This window comes from Marmota marmota, unplaced genomic scaffold, assembly GCF_001458135.2.
Source record: "Marmota marmota marmota unplaced genomic scaffold, marMar, whole genome shotgun sequence".
Lineage (NCBI taxonomy): Eukaryota > Metazoa > Chordata > Mammalia > Rodentia > Sciuridae > Marmota > Marmota marmota.
The window spans coordinates 10,638,277-10,654,456 of NW_026000185.1; the positions used below are offsets into that span (position 1 = coordinate 10,638,277).

Genomic DNA, 16,180 nt, shown 5'->3' on the forward strand with positions numbered 1-16,180 from the left:
ACCCACCCCCACCACTTTTCTTCCAAGATACCAGTATAACTGTAATCACAGGTTGATTTACCTAATCAACTATTAATATCAAGTCTCCCCTTCTGGCCCGACCTCCACCTGAAATCACAGAAGCCACTAGGACCCCCTGTTCTCAACTTCAGGAAGATCTTCATGATGTCACAGGATGGAAGATCATCCCCCCAAATGACCGGTGGCAGCCTGGATCAGGGGTATTTTTTGTTGTTAATTAGTGTCCCTCTTCTGCCCACTCCTTAGCTCTGTTCACATCCCTAACCTGGCACTAGCTTAGGAAAAAAAATCCAGGCAGAAAATAGGAGCCCAAGTTCAAGTCAAGATGGCTCGCCGGGTCCTGCTCTGCTGGTAATTAACATTGAAAAACGTTCATTCCTTGTCTTGGCCACAAAGGTAATAATATAAATGCACAGCCTGATTACTTGGCTGCTAATTCCCATCTTGATGTTTTTCTTCCCCTTTCCTTAAATTAATTCCAGAGTCCTTCCAGATTTCTCGTTGCTAAGCTATAAAGTTCCAGGCTCTGCAGTGTGGCTGCGGATTGGCCGAGAGTTCCTGGGCAGCTCCAATCAGAACCAGGCTGTAGGAAGGAGTGTCCACATCCCTGCTTCCCCCGGGGGGTTTCAGAATGTTCTGGGTGATGTCATGAACCACACAAGTCTTTGTCTAACTCTGCAGAACCTGTTTTCTTGAGCCGGCTGAGGAGAGATGCCACAGGTCCTGAAATTCCCCTGGGAATGGGGAGTCTCCAGGTCTTAACAGGGGTGATCGGGACCTGTTTGTGGATGACGGTTGGGACCTCCTACGGGGGCCAGGAGGGATGCCTCAATCTCCTCAGGACTGACCTGTCATGTCCACTTCCCAAGCTGGCCAGTCTGAAGTGAAGGAAAACCTCACACCACTGAACTTGGAATCGCTGGGGTGAAGGCTACATTTAAAAAGGACCCTGAAGGTCCTGGGCTCTTGCCATTGTCCTCCTAAATAGCTGGGACTACAGGCTCTAAAGGACTTTAAAATGTAGATGGAGGACAATTCAGGTGTGTCACCTCCAGAATTTCAATGAGAAACCACCACCATAAACTGAATCCCTACTGTGTGCCAGTAGGAGTATTCTCAGCACTTCCCATCCTGAATCCCCATGGGACAGATGGGGACCATGATGCAGCGCGGCTTCCATCTTTCAGGAAGAAGGAAGTCACAGGAACCAGACCTGGCCACACTGATTGGCTCTTGGATGAGCACATGACCCAGGTGGGCCAATGGGAATTTTCCTTGAGACTTTTCTGCCCCAACTATAGAAAAAGACCCCAGATGGTTGTCTGTGCCCAGCTGATGGCCACTGGGACATGGAGAAGGTGCCTGTGAAGCCCTCAAAGACATGGAACCCCTGGGTTAATGCTTGAGCCCCAGCTGCAGCTGGAGGGAAGCCAAGTATACTCCCTGGATTGTGGGTGACAGAAACAGTAAATTATTTTTCTGCTTAAGTTGGTTGGTCAAGTGTGTTTGTTGCTTCTGAGGAATGCTGAGAAACAGGGACACATCCTTCCCCCACAGGGGTGCCTGGCTCTGGGGTGGGCAGTCTGCATATATCCACACTCAGGGTTCTCAGAATCACCTGGGGGGTGTTCCCTTTTACAGATGGGGAAGCTAAGGCTCGGGAGGGGATAAGGGAGACTCGTCCTGGTAAAACTGTCACCGCGTATGCTCAAGAGGTTCAAACCTGAGCCGCCTTGGTGGCCCCTCAAATTCAGCTCGTCCAAAACTGAATTCAGGCTTCTCCCCCACCACCTGGTTTCCCTCTGGGGTCCCCAGCTGTCAGTCCAGTGGTGCCAACTAGAAGCCAGGTGCCATCCCTGTCCCTGTCTCCACATCCAGCCTCACCAAGCCCCACAGGGCTCCTCAGCAGCCCTGGAAGCAGCTCACTTCTCTCTCTGTCCACACCACCCTATTTCTCCTTGGCCTTCTAGACTCGCCTCCCTGCTGGCTCTCCTGAGCCTACAGCTGCCCCCCACCCCCAGCTTCCTCAGCATCCAGAGGGGACGGGTCTCACAAACCCATCTGGTCACACTGCCTTGCTGGGAGCATTTGGGTCTCAGGACGTCGGGACACACATTCCTACCTGGAGAGGTCATGAGGACGAGATGACCTTGGTCCTACCTGGCTTGAGGTCTTGGCAGGCAGGAAGGCTCAACGGTGTGCAAGGCTTGGGGAGCCATGCCTTGTGCCTGGCACCCCATGCCATCAGCGGCCCTAGAAAGCAGAGGTGCTTATTAACCCATCACAAAGACAAAGAGAAAAAGGCCTCTATGCTCATAAAAGCTTATATTTCTAGAGAGGGAGATCAACAACACACACACACACACACACACACCCCATAATTCAGAGAGCAGGATAATTCAGGGCATCCTGGACTTGTGAGTCCTGAGGATTCCAGATGCTTCCAACCTGATTCAGATCTGCTAACATGTGCAAACCCAGGATGCAAATGAGGCTTATGCACATGTGATTATGTGCTTAAAAGCGACACACTGTGCTCCCTCTTTGACAAACACCTTCACATAACACGGAAGGCCACGTCTCAGTGGGACTCCCCCAGGCCCCCTGGAGTTCCACAGAACAGCCTCTTCCTTCCTACCCTTCTCTCCCACTTTGGTGTTGGGCACATATGCAGGCGACCCCGCCCAAAAGGTCTTTGCGCATGTAACCAAGTTCAGATGAGGTCACACTGGACTCGGGTGGGCTCTAAATCTGACGACTAGTGTCCTTTGAAGAAGAGGAGAGGTCCCACAGAGACGTACACAAAGAAAGTGACCGTACAGTGACACGGGCAAAGGTGGGAATGTCGCAGCCACCAGCCAGAGGACACCAAGATCTGGCTTCTCCACCACGGGAGGCCAGGAGCGGCGAGGGCAGCAAGCCCCGCCCACCCCTGAGCTCCCAGCCCCGAGAAGAGTGACAGGGGATATGTTCCTGTTGTTGTCCACGCCCGGGTTTGTGGTAGCTTGTTACAGCACAACTCGGAACCTAGCACACCTCTCCTCATTGTCCCCTCTCTAGGCCCAGAGTTGGGCTGCTGCAGGAAAACATGTCACTAGCCAGTGGCAACACCCCACCTCCTCACAGCTCACCTGGCCAACCCTGAGCACAGTGCCCTCCAAAGCCATCCTTGCCTGGAAGATGACCTCCACTCCTACCATGGTGGCCTGGGGACAGCTCTCAGCCCCACCATGGTGGCCTGGGGACAGCTCTCACTCCAGGGGGTATGAAGCAGGACCTGGGAAGAGGTAGGCTCTGCCTTGGAGGGGCCGGCAGGGGAGCCCCTCCCTCGGGCTCCAACCACGAGCGCTTCTGCTGCTCACCTCTCCAGGGAGGGCTGGGCTGTGGTTGTCACATTTGGCTCCTTTAAATCAAGGGTGCAGAGGGGCAGCTGTGCGTGTGTGCGTGTGTATGTGAGAGAGAGAGCGAGAGCGAGCGCACACTTACTTGTGTAACTTCTCACACACAAAGTCTGCAGAACTGCGTGGCCCTCGCCCTCCCGCCCTCTTCCCAGACAAATACAGATAATGAAAAAGTAAATTGAGCAACAGGTCAGGTCTCTTTGGAAATCAAGGTGTTTGAACTCAACAGAAAACAAGCTGCTGTTTATTCTAAATCCCAGGAAATGAAATAACTTACCGGATCAATCAGGGGGACAATATGTTGTTTGAACATCAAAAGCCATCCACTCGCCATCCGCCCGAGGATGACCAAGTTCCCACCATAATTCCTGTGATAGTCACCGTGGTTCCTGCTCACAGGGTATTTTCTAAGGGACAGGGACATGCCGAGCACTCTGGATGGGCGGTCGGTTTAATTTCCACAGGGTTCTAGGAAATAGATGCCCTGAGACCCAGTTCACGGGGGCAAGCAAGGCACAGAGAGGTGAAGACTTCTCAGGCTACCACGGGAGATCAAATATGGCCAGGAATTCCCTTTGCTCTGCCCACGTGGAGGTGGAGTCTCTGCTCCCCGACACCCAGCTGTCCTTCTGACTTACTTTGACTACAGTAATGCTCTAGAAGCTTCTATGTTGGTGACTTGGAATACTCCCCAGTTCTGCTTAGTAAGAAGAAGCTGGCCCTACGTACCATACTGAAAGATGAGAACTGAAGCCACCCAGCCAATAACTGCAGCCGGTGGTCACACCAAAATGGGGGAAGAAAGCCATTGTGGCCCCTCCAGCTCTGCTGGTCCTCCAGCCGGCCATGAGCTGTGAGCGAGGCCAGATACAGACAGCAATGGCGCTATCCAGCTCACCCTGAGAATCGTGAAAAATCATATTCCGTTATTTTAAGTTACTACATTTTGGTGATTGCTCGTTATGCGGCAAAGGCTGACAGATACATCAAGAGGCCAGGCTGGGATTCTAACCCGGGTCATCCATTTCTAGAATCTGGGCCTCTCCGAGGCAGAGACTGTAGCCACCGAGCTGAAGAGGACACAGCCCCTTTCCTCTCCAGGGAAAGAGAAACCCACGAATACCAAGTACCTGCTGGGTCACCAAGTGCCGAGAGGTGTGTCTCAAGCTGGGCTCCGGGGACACGGATCTACGTGTTTCCATTTAGAGGGACCACTGCTGCCCACCTACCATGTGACAGTCACTGTACCAGGTGTTGGCAGTGAGCGACAGGCGTGGTCTCTGATCTCATGAAGCCTGAAACTTAGCAGATGGACCAAAGGAAGCCACAAGCAGGCAATGTCCAAAATGGTGAGGAGCACCTGAGAGAAACCAGGAGGACTGAGGGAAGAGTGGGGTGGGGTCACTGTCGACCCCGTGATGGGGACGACAGATTTCTCCAAGAGGGCAAGGTTTAAGCTGGGTCCACAAGAAAGAGACAGAGTTGCAAAAAAAACCAAAAATAACCCAAATGAAAGGAACCACGTCGGGAAAGGCCCTGGGGAAGCTCAAAGATGGATTTCTCGGCAGAGCTGCAGCTGAGAGATGGAGGAGGAGGTGGCTTCAGACATAGATGGAGGACAGGCTGGACTAGGCACTCGGTGCTGGACTTGGAGGCCACAGGGGTCATTGGACATTCTCTCCTGGTGTTCTGGAAAAGTGGTGGGAAGTGTTGGCCAGAAGAGGAACATGATTTTATTTAAATTTTAACAGATTCCTCTGTTGGGTGGAGAACAGATTATAAAGGGAGGTAAGAAAGGAAGGAGGGACATTCATGAAGAGGTCACTGCAGTTGGGGCAGAGATGCCAGTGGCATGGACCAGGGCAGGGGAGGGTTGAGAACTACACGGACTTGGTATGTTTTGGAGTAAGAGTTGCTGGGTGCAGTAACTGTCCATCCAACTACTCAGACAGTGGTGCACACCTGTCATCCCAGTGGCTCGGGAGGCTGAGGCAGGAGGATCGCGAGTTCAAAGCCAGCCTCAGCAAAAGTAAGGTGCTAAGCAACTCAGTGTGGCCCTGTCTCTGAATAAAATGCAAAATAGGGCTGGGGACGTGGCTCAGAGGTTGAGTGTCCCAGAGTTCAATCCCCGGTAACCCCCACCACGACCAAAAAAAGATGGAGTGAGAGTTGACAGAACTTAGAGAATGGATTGAGGCGTGTGTGAAGGATCGTCGGGTAGTAGCTTGATCTCCTCCAGAAGGATTGGGCGGTGAGCATCACCTGGGTTGTACAGGATCCCAGGAGGCCGGGGGGAAGTGAGCCAAGACAGGAATCCAGGAGGGGACTGGTCCAGAGCAGGTCACCTCTGAGGGCAGCTGGTGCTCAGTCCCACTGGGGAACTTCAGGAGACCAGAGAGCTCCCAGCTGAGGGGCGCGGGAGCTGGGGTGTCTATACACCAGATCTCCCCGTCAGCCGTGAAGGCTGCTCCCAGACAGTTCGCCTCTCAGGACTCTCACTTTCCACCCGATAGGGCTGGCCGGGCTCCAGGAACCGGGGAACATCTGGAGGCAAAGAAGCCAGGTCCAGGACACTTGAAGCAGCACAGGTGGATGGGAGGCCTCGAGGTCACAACCAGAACCTCCCACCGTGAGCAACGAGCCGCGGATTCCTGCTCTGAGCAGCAGCAGTTCTAGGTTCATGGGGTCCCCAACATGTGACATGTGGCTTCTTCATCTTCCCCCTCCAGTGACTCTCCTCCTCCATGAGAGCCCTGACGCTACCCAGCTTTATTCCCGACACCCACCCCCCGAAACCTGCTTCTCTCCGGTCACTGGCTCCACTGTCCACCCAACTCCTCAGACCAAACTCCCGGGGGGCTGCCGTGAGAGTCCTTTCTTGGTTCAACCTCTAAAAGGTTCTGAATTCAACCAAGTCTCTCTCCTCCAGTCACCCCCCACCTCTCACCTGGACAACCACCTGAAATCCCCACCCCGACTCCGCCCCCACTCGGCTCTGGCCTGGATGTGGCTTGGATGTGGCTTGTCCTGGCCAAACCTGTGTTGAGGTTCAACGGCCCTTGGGCGTTGGGAGGGTGGCCTGCTTGGGTGGCTAACAGGGGCGAATGCCTTCCTTGTCGGGGTGAAGTTCCCCAGGACCTCACTCTTTTCGGACTGGGCCAGTTACCTTGAGAGCAGGTTGATACGCAAGACCACTCCTCCTTCTTTCCTCCTTTTACATGTGCCTGTTTGTGCTCCTACCTTCTGCCATGAGTTAAAGAAGTAAGAGGCCTTGTCCAGGACCATGCACTCAGACCTCCCTGCCCTTAGGACTGTGAGTCAAAAGAAACTCTTTTCTATTATACATCTCCCGGTCTCAGGTATTCTGTTATAGCAACAGAAAACAGACTCAGATAGCCTCCTTGGTCCAGAAGCCAAAGTGATCTTTTATGGAAAATGAGGCCACATCATTCTGCTTTTTCCAACCCCAACCCCTGACAATCAATTCCCTATAGCTCATTTCTTTTTTTTTTTTTTAATATATATGTATTTTTAGTTGTAATTGAACACAATATCTTTATTTCATTTATTTTTTTTTAAACATGGGGCTAAGGACTAAACCCAGTGCCTCACATATACTAGGTAAGCACTCTATCACTGAGCCCCAGCCAGCCCCAGCCCCTCCCTATAGCTCATTTCTGCTCCCTCATAGTCTGTTCCTCACACTCATTCAGCTCTTTCCTGCCCCAGGGCCTTTGCATGCACTGTTCCTTTCCTCTGGAGCATGGTTTCCCCCAGAGCTTGTGAGGTTAACTCCTCTCATCATTTATGGCTCAACTCAAATGCCAATTTCTTCCTTCCTTGGTTCACATGATGGTTTTTGCTCCCTCTCCCCCAAATACACACTCCATGAGGTTGGGGCTCCCCCCCTCACCACCACACAATAAAGGCAGGGTGTACAACGTGCCCAAGGTGCCGCAAGCACTCACAGAGCGTTTGTTGAGTGGACCATGGTAGTGGTAACAAATGCCATATTCCCCCACGTGACTCGGAGCCTTGGGTAGTATATTTCCAGCCTCTCTCCACGTTTGCCCTGTACCATGGCTGCATTTGGGGGTGAGCAGGTCGGTTCTCTGCACACCCCAGGGAGCCCCCCAGCCTGCTTTGTGCCGTAAACATCAGGACCATTTGCTGAGAGTCTGGAGAGAAACGGAACCTGGCAACTGTCACCAGAGCCGAGCCACGTCCCTGCCCCTCCCAGAGCTGCCTCCAGTTGGCACAGGTCTCCTTGGCCACGTCCTGGGCTCTGGGACCCTGAGGCGGCTCTGGGAGTGGGGAGAGGGAAGCGCTGTCCTCCGGATCTCCGTTTCTGACCCAGACCCACATCTGGAAGCTCCCCTCTGGGGGAGAGGCGGGGATCGGGTGGGGGCTTTGCCTTTCTCCTCGGGTCCAGCTGAGCGCTGAGTCGGGGAAACGTAAACCTCGGCCAAACATGAGCAGTGGCCCTTCCCTTCGCTCTGGGGACCAGGGGCAGCCTGGCTCAGCCAGCACTGCAGGGGTGGGTGCCCCCGGGAGACAGCCAAGGCTCCTCCCTACGGGGCCCAATGTGTGGCACCCCACCCCCACCCACTGCAGGGCCACTGACTCATGTGACATAAGATTCCATCTCGCCTCCCTCTCTGTCCCCAGATGCCCGCTGTGATGCTGGCAAGCTGTGCCCCCTCCCACCCCAGCAAGTCACTCGACCTCTCTGAGCCCTGGTCTCCTCAGGTGATAAAGCAGAGGCCCTGCCTGGTACTCACAGCGGCTTGCGGGAGCCCAGCGGCTCCAGGCACAAAGGACGCTCCGACACAGGCGGCCTCTCCCGCCTTTAGCCCAGAGCCCAGCTCGGGACGTTTCTAAAAATATGTTTTATTGGATTTTTCCTTTTGAGCCCCAGAAGCAATATCTATATCCCTCCAACAAGCCAATCAGCAGGGAGACGAGTGGAGAAAACGCAGCCCCCTCCCCTCCTGGGACCTCACGGGCTCCCTGGCCCTTCCCTGTCCCCAGCTCCCCCCCCCAGGAGGTGGCAGTGCCAGGCTTCCCTCCACGCACTCTCTCTGCAGCCATCCCTCTGCGAGCGCGTGGCTCACATTGTACAGAAACCGGCTAATTCCACGTGCAGCCTCCCGGGGGCTACAGCACAGAGAGGTCCACATTGCCCCTTGGCCATGAACCTCAACGCACCCCCAGCTGACGGTCGGTGGGCTGTTCCCAGCCCTCCTCTAACCAGCAGCGCCGCCCTGAGCCGTCTCCCCCTCCCTCCAGGAGAGTCCCACAGCGAGGTTCTGGGTCAGAGGGACAGTTCCACTTTGTATTTTTAATAACAATGTGCTGCCAGGTGAGTGTGTGTTGAGTGACTGGATGATCCCGGGAGGCCCAGGATTTCCTGCCACCTCTGTCAGTCTCCCGATGGCCTCCACGGCAGGCGGGACACAGGACGGAATGAAAGGAGCACGTTTCACCCGCTGGGAGGGAGAGGAGCGTCCAGAGAAGACGACAACCCAACAGCACTGGGGGGGCCCGGAGCTGGCCCTGGATCTGGGTGTCCACGGGGCACTCACTTCCTGACACCAGGCTGGTCCCATGGTCGGCTCCAGAGCTGGGCACACTAACAAAGACACATGTCACCCTTGTCCCTTGCCAATGCCCCAAAGGGACAGGGGTGGTTCCAGCAGCACAGGTGATACCAGGAGATCACATGTGGGGCTACCTCCGGGAGGTCAAGGGAGTCGTTGAGCTGTGGTCCCAGCTGAGGGCTGGGGTAGGCGGAGCCCCGTGGGCCCTGGCGTGCGGCCATGAGTCGGACCTCAGCCCTCATTTTTGAGGTGAGAAACACAGGGGCCGGCTACCTGGGTGAGGTCGGGCCCTCTCTGCATCTCAGTGTCCACGTCTGCAGAGTGAGGATAGCAGGAATGTCCCCTGCTAAGATTCGCTCTGAGGATGAAGCTGAAGAAGAGGAGGTGGCCACGGAGCTCCGCGCGACGGGTACCAAGAGCCCCTGCCCAGCGGCTCTCCTGGCCCCTGCCATCTTCCTGTTGGCCATCAGGGTGGGCCCTTGGGCTCCCTGCCGTCCTCCACCCCATCTTAGCAACCCACCCCCCCGGGTCATGCCTCTTCCTGCCGCCCATGACTCCATCCGGCCCCCATTCCAAGCCCGTCCTGGCCAATGGCCACACCCCAGCCTTCTAGCCCTCAGTACTCGCTGCCAGGTCCTTGGCCACCAAACCCGTGGCCATCACAGAGCAGACCCACAACAAATACGCGCTGGATGGTGAACAAGTGAACAGAGTTGTGGTTGCTGCTACTGATAAATCATGACACCCTCGTCCCACAAGGCGCGTGTTCCTGTGGGATCCGGAGGAGGGACGAGCCCATCAGGAAGGGGCAGGTCTGCGAGGGCTTCCTGGAGCATCTAGGCCACATCCGTAAGGACCTCGCCTAGGGCTCCCCTACTCCATCCCCTGGTTAGTTCAAACCCAGGAGACGCTGGGGGGCGAGTCCACCCTGGGTGGCACAGGGAGAAGCAAGGACCGGGGGGCCAGCCGTGGAGGACCCAGGCCTCAGAGTCAGTCAGCGGGGGACAGGCTCCAGGTGATATGGAAGCATGTGACCTCGACAGGCCAGACACCAGTCAAAGCAAGGCTCACTGTGGCCCAGGGACCCCTGGCCGTGCGGAGCCTCAGCTCTTTGGGTCACAGGCATCCTGGGATGTGCCAGAGGGTCTGGAACGGCAGGGCGCCCAGGCAGGTCCCGGGCTGTAGCTGTTGGCGGGCGGCAAGGACACGGCAAGACACAGCCAGAAGGGGGGCCAGCTGGGGCAGGGGCTGCATGGCGGGTGAGCTGGGTCCGGTGGACACCCAGGCCTGCCCGCTCCGGCTCCTAGGCGGGGTGTCCTCCCTAGTCAGGGCTTGGAACTGTCTCAGAGCTGCCCCCTGGCACCGTGTCGGGGTCAGCGGTGCCTGCCCTGGGTGAAGAGCAGGAACAGCCGAGCTCTGGGACATGAGGCCCTCCTGAGGGGACCCTGAGAGTCTCCAGCTGCCTCTTAGGGGCTTGGAGGGGACCCTGGAGGGAGGTCACCCACGGTGAGGTGAGAGGGCCTTGCCTAGAGCCCACGGCTACTGACATCCCTGATGGCCTCATCTCCAGGCAGATGGTGTGGGAAGGAGGCCGACCCTCGGCCCTGGCTGGGGAGACGCCCTGCCGAGGAGCAGCTGACCCTTCCTCCTGGGGTGGAGCCGGGACGGTCCCCCCCCCCAGCCTGCATGGGGCCTGCTGGGGGACCCCCGCGGGGAGTTTCATGGGGAGGGGCTCTCATTTCAAGCACCCGGATGGGCTGACCCCAGAGCATCGTCCACACCAGCCTGCTTCTCCCAGCTTCATGGCCCCACACCCCTCCCCTCCTCTCAGGCCACTTAAAGCCACCACTCCTGGCCACCAGTGCCATCCTTCAAAAAGATGGCGCCCCCCAGCCCCTCCCCGGAGCCGGCTCCTCCGGGCTGCACAGGCTCAGGGTGCCCCGTCCCCCTCTGCCCCAGCCCCATCTCCTGAGCTCCCAGGGGACTCCACCGACAGGCTGCTCCTCTCTCAGGGATGACCTCTCCCATCAGTGTCACCTAGCAGTTTCCTCTCAGCGCTCTGCCCTCTCTGCGGTGCTGTCCCCAGGCTCCCCCTGGTTCTCAGGCTGAGCGCCCCCTCCCCACCCCGCCAGGAGACTCAGCTTCCAGAGTGCCTTGTCCCTGCTCTGTCCCTACCTTGGCACATGTCTGGTATGCAGTTGGTGCTCAGGATTTACCATAACCAGAAGGGAAAAACACCCCGAGGTCGCCTTGAGGACAAGGCCAGCGGCTAGGGTGTGACCTCCAGGTCACCAGGTCCTGCGTCTCCACGCGGTGACATAACTCCCTTTGCGCACATCTCAGCCGGGGGGCCTTGAACCTCCGGGAGGCTCCTGCTCCTGCCTCCCCCAGAGGCAGGGCCGTGACCCTGGGTAACAGGAGGCAGCAGCTTGGGGGGGGGGCGGTCACATGGGCTTCCATCAGGCAGCCAAGGCCACCCCAGTCCAGCTACGGGCCAGGAGAGACAAGGAGCCCCAGGGCCGGCCCCAGGGAACAGCCACCTTCTCCTGGATTCTGTCACTTCTGGGAGATGACTTTGGCCCACCACCCACAGGTAGAGCTCCAGCCCCCAAAAAGAGACCGTGCAAGCCCCTTGGAGCCAGTCCCCTGGTCCCCTGGTCCCCTGGTCCCCTGTTGAGATACACCAGCCATACATGACGCCTCATGAAAGTCCTTCATTCAACCATTTACTAACTGAGAACCTACTATATGCCAGCGCTGTGCCAGGTCAGGGGGCTGTGGGGGCAGCCGATGAGGCCCTGCCCTCCCAGTTCTCACGGTACCCCAAGAATGCCCTCATCCTAACCCCAGGAACCTGTGAACACCGCCCCTTACCCCACCGTGGCAGAACGTGAGGAAGTCAGGGATTTGGGGATAAGATTGCACTGAGCATCTAAGAGGGTCCCGTGTCATCACAAGGGTCCTGGGAGGGAGGGGGGGAGGGAGGATCAGAGCGAGGAAAGAGGAGGACAGAGGCAGAGGCAGAGTGGACAGTTGCTGCCGGTTTTGCAAGTGGAACCAGGGGCCAAGAACCAAGGAGGCAGGCGGCCTGAGAGGCCAGGGACGTGAGGAAGAGGCCCGCCCGGAGCCCGCGGGGGGAGGCAGCCTGGCCGGCCTATTTTAGGTTTCTGACCCCCAGAACCGTGAGATGATAAATCCGTCGAGCGCGTTGCGTTAAACTAGGAATTTACTGCTAATGTGTGGCAGCAGCCATAGGAAATGAGCGCCAGTTTCTAGCCGGATGGGGTGACCCTCAAATCCTGCCGAGATCAGCTATGGAACTTACTGGGACAAATTTAAGAAATCAAAATAAATTTTAAAAACATAATAATTCTATTTATGCATTTATTTTAATTAGGTATATACGACCTAATTAAAACAGATACATAAATAGAGATTATTTGGATGGATTGTCCACAACTGCGGCACAACTTTGCATTTCTCTGGCTGCACACAATGTATGCGTATGCATATAATGCGTCTTACCTGTATCTGGGGTAACGACGTCCTTCTCATTCCACCATCTTTCCTGCCCCCATGCCCCCTCCCCACCCTCCCTCCCTTTTGCCCAAAGAGTCTCCATTTTTTCCCACGCCTCCCCCCCTTCCCTGTTTTGGATCAGCATCCACCTATCAGAGAGAGAGAAAAATAAAAAAAACACTTACTGGGGAGCCCAGTACCAATGAAAATGCAGGCTCTCTTGTTCAAATATTAAGAATTTAGAAACAGCAACAGCCCTTCTGCCAAGTGCAGGCCTCTCTGAACACAGCCACGTACAGCTGCACAGGTTGCACACCCACCAAGCCATTCCCAGACCCCACCAAGGACAAGGTGATTACAAGGTGGAATCGGGGAAGGCAGTGAGAGCAGAGGGGGCCCAGAAAGTGTGTGGCGATCGGTGGAACCCAGTGTGGTTGGGGTGAAGTGCCAGGTGAACAGGAAGTCGTGGGGAAGGGCCTGGCCCTGCGTCCCCTCTCCTGGAGACAGCAGAGCCCTCCTTAGAAAGTTTTAAAATAAGCTTTTTATTGGAGAATGAGTTTAGATTTACAGAAGAGTCACAAATACAGTCCAGAGTGTTCCCAGGTCCCTTCATGAGCCTCCCCAAAGGCCGGCCCTTCCTAGGTCTGCCTCCCCTGAGGAGCGGACACCTTCTATGAGCCACCCTCTGCACTTCTTCCCGACCCCCCCATTTTCCTGTTGCACAACCCGATCCGCAGGCCATGTTCCGCCAGGCCAAGTTCCACCGAGCTCTCCTCCCACCTAGAAGTTAGTCCGGGGTGGGTGGGTGGGGTGTGGCAACGCGTCAGACCTGTGCCAACCACACCCCTTGCTGATCAGCTCTCTGGATTCTCCCGCCACCCCCTGCCCTGTTCTGTAGAGCAGCTGAGGCCCAGAGATGTCAAGAGACCAAAGGGTGATCCAGCACCGCTTCAAAATACCCGGCTCCTATCTCTCCTTGTCCCGGAGGCCCCGACGGCACTCCCTGCTGTCCCCCAGGACACCCTTCAGCATCCGACCCCCCGAGCGTCCCACGGGGTCAGGACCCCCCCATCCCCCGGGCTTTCTTTGCTTCATATTTTTCCATAAACAAACTTTTGTTGTTGTAGTTGTTCATCAAAAAGCATCCAGCTGGCAACCCTGCACCTCGGCCGCACGCAGAGGGGAACCGCAGACCCAGGAAGGGGGAGCCAGGCCCTCGGCTCCAGGAGATGCTCTGGGGGACGCCCGGAGGAGCCAGAGGCCCTTGAGTGAGGCCATATCCCCGCTCCCTGTCCCCAGGGGTTGGCTGGTGGGGAGCCTAGATGGGCCGTCTGCAGAGGTGAAGTGCGTTAGCAGGAAAATGGGGGGGGTCAGGATGAAGCGCCGAGGGTGGCTCATAGAAGGACCGGTGTCCGCTCCCCAGGGGAGGCAGACCTAGGAAGGGCCGGCCTTTGGGGAGGCTGATGGAGGGACCTGGGAACACCACTCTGGACTGTATTTGTGACTCTTCTGAAAATCTAAATTTATTCCCCAATAAAAAGCTTATTTAAAAACTTTCTAAGGGACAGAGGTGGAGGGCTACAGTTGACCAGGGAAGGGGGGTTCTGAGGCCAGCTGGGGAAGTCACATAAAGGCCTCCAAGGTAACAGCTCCCCATTCACTAGGCACCTACTGTCTACCAGGCATTGCACACCTTGGCACCGAAGCCCTCACAAAATTGGTCCAGCTTATTATGCCTGTGTCACAGATGAGGAATCAGAGGCTCAGAGAAGCTTACAGTGCCTGCCCAGGGGCACACCAGACGTCGGTGGCATCTGAACAGCTCCCTGCCGACCCCTGCCCCTGCTACCTCCTAACTCTCTCTCTAACTCTCCAGTCTCTCCTCCAGGTCACTGGAGCTTGGTGCTGGGTGGTCGGTTCACACTCACTGAAAACCCACCCCCACCAGGCCCCAGAGAGCATCTGACTGTGTCTCCTTGGAGCCTGTGACACACCCTCTGCCCACGTGGTGTGAGTTTTCTCTGGTTTATAACTGAGGTTCAGAGAGGTGAGGCAGCTCACCTAAGGTCACACAGGCAGGAAGTGGTGGGAACTTGATACCGGCCCAGGCCATCTGGACCCTGTGACCCACCTGGAGGCAGACACTTCAGAATGCTCAGGAAGCAGCTCTGGGGAGTCTGGTGACCCCAGGAGCCCCTAGCAGAGATGGCTTTGGGCAAATCTACATAGGAAAATGAGTCTTCCCTCAACAGGTAAATCAGGGAATGACATTTGACTTACAAAAGAATTCACCCAATGAGCTCTCCTTGAAGATGGAAATCGGATTTTCTTTAGTCCTCTGGCTCTTTCTGAGCTGAGAGTCTGCTCCTGCTCACTGCCTTCAGGGCCGGTTATTCTAAAGCTCTGAGCAAGAAGAGCCCCAGAGCCAAACTCAGGCCACTGCCCTTTTTTCCAATGCTAGTGAGAATCACTAACAGGATACCCTCTCTCCACAGAATCCCAGGTGTTCTGCACAGCGTTGTCAACTACCAGCACTTGTTACACAGATTTCTAGAACTCTCCCATCTTGCACAACTGAATCTTGACCCCATTGAAGAATGACTCCCCATTTCCCCTCCCCCCAAGCCTTGGCAACCACCCTCTACCGTCCGTTTTCACGAGTTTGGCTATTTGAGAAACCTCTGAGAAGCAGCATCCTGCGTATTTGCCCTTCTGTGCCTGGCTTATCCCACTTAGCCTTGTTTCCTCCAAGTTCAAGCCTGCTGACGCCCGTGACAGGATTCCTCCTTCAAGGCCGCCTGGTACTCCACCGTGGGAAGACCACCCTTATCCATTTGTCTGCTAATGGACATTTGGGGAGATTCCGTATCTTGGCTCTTGTAAATAATGCTGCAATGAAAAGTGTGGAAGCTTGGATATCTTTTCTGATTTCAGGTTTAGGGGGTTTATTCCCAGATCTGAGGTTGCTGGACCAGGTAGGGGAAAAGTCCATATTTTCCATCACGGCTACATCCTCACATTTCCACCAACAGTGCACAAAATCCCCCTTTTCTCTGCAACCACACTAACACCTTCCTTTTAATAGTAGTTGACAGATAAACATGCTCTCTCATTGTGGTTTTAATCTGCATTTGCTCAATGGTTAGTTATGTGGAATACCTTTTCGCATACCTGTTAGTTATTTGTATGTTTTCCTTGGACAAACGTCAATTCAGGTCCTTCACCTTTTTTTTTTTTTGGGGGGGGGGAGGGTGATTTATTTTACTATCGAGTTGCAGGCATTCCTTGTAGATTTTGGACACTGACCCTTTATTAGACGTACGACTTGCAAACATCTTCTCCCATTCTGGAGGTGGTACTTTTCATTCTGTGGATGATTTTCTTCGTGGGGCTGTTTTTGTAAATAAAGTTTTATTGGGACACACCCATCTGTTATGTCTATGGCGGCTTCTGACCTACCTGGAGATGGTGTAGCCAACAAAGCTTAAGATGTTTACTACCTGGCACTGTGCAGAAAGTCTGCCAACCTTGCCCTAGCCCTTAGGGCTTCAGGGAATTGGGGTGAGGCATCCCAATTTGGCCAGGAAAGTGCTGGCAGCAACAGGGAGCAAGGGGTAGAGGGAGGGGGAGGATGTGGGG

The 16,180-nt window shown here is 55.6% G+C and overlaps 4 long non-coding RNA genes across 5 annotated transcripts in view; 3 read left to right on the forward strand and 1 right to left on the reverse strand.

The window, feature by feature from the left end:
• LOC125612324 overlaps positions 1-1,508 on the forward strand; it is a 2,027-nt gene extending 519 nt beyond the window's left edge. Inside the window, exons 1-2 of the long non-coding RNA XR_007342657.1 lie at positions 1-221; positions 703-1,508. The exon at positions 1-221 is cut by the window's left edge and continues 519 nt beyond it. This is a non-coding gene — a long non-coding RNA (uncharacterized LOC125612324). The remainder of the gene's footprint in view (positions 222-702) is intronic.
• The window catches only part of LOC107146808, an 8,845-nt gene extending 4,608 nt beyond the window's left edge, over positions 1-4,237 (reverse strand). Inside the window, exons 1-3 of one of the 2 annotated variants that reach the window (XR_007342655.1) lie at positions 3,384-4,237; positions 3,153-3,298; positions 2,144-2,274 (exon numbers count right to left, since the gene is read on the reverse strand). This is a non-coding gene — a long non-coding RNA (uncharacterized LOC107146808). The remainder of the gene's footprint in view (positions 1-2,143; positions 2,275-3,152; positions 3,299-3,383) is intronic. The other variant, XR_007342654.1, reaches the window with a different exon arrangement.
• Positions 3,172-8,788, forward strand: LOC107146809. The gene is made up of 3 exons (XR_007342656.1): positions 3,172-3,308; positions 5,936-7,683; positions 8,091-8,788. It is a non-coding gene; the product is annotated as an uncharacterized LOC107146809 (long non-coding RNA).
• A 2,211-nt stretch (positions 8,789-10,999) lies between these two features.
• On the forward strand, positions 11,000-15,954 carry LOC125612412. Its single transcript, XR_007342775.1, has 3 exons — positions 11,000-11,615; positions 13,669-14,551; positions 15,037-15,954. It is a non-coding gene; the product is annotated as an uncharacterized LOC125612412 (long non-coding RNA).
• The last annotated feature ends 226 nt before the right edge of the window (positions 15,955-16,180 follow it).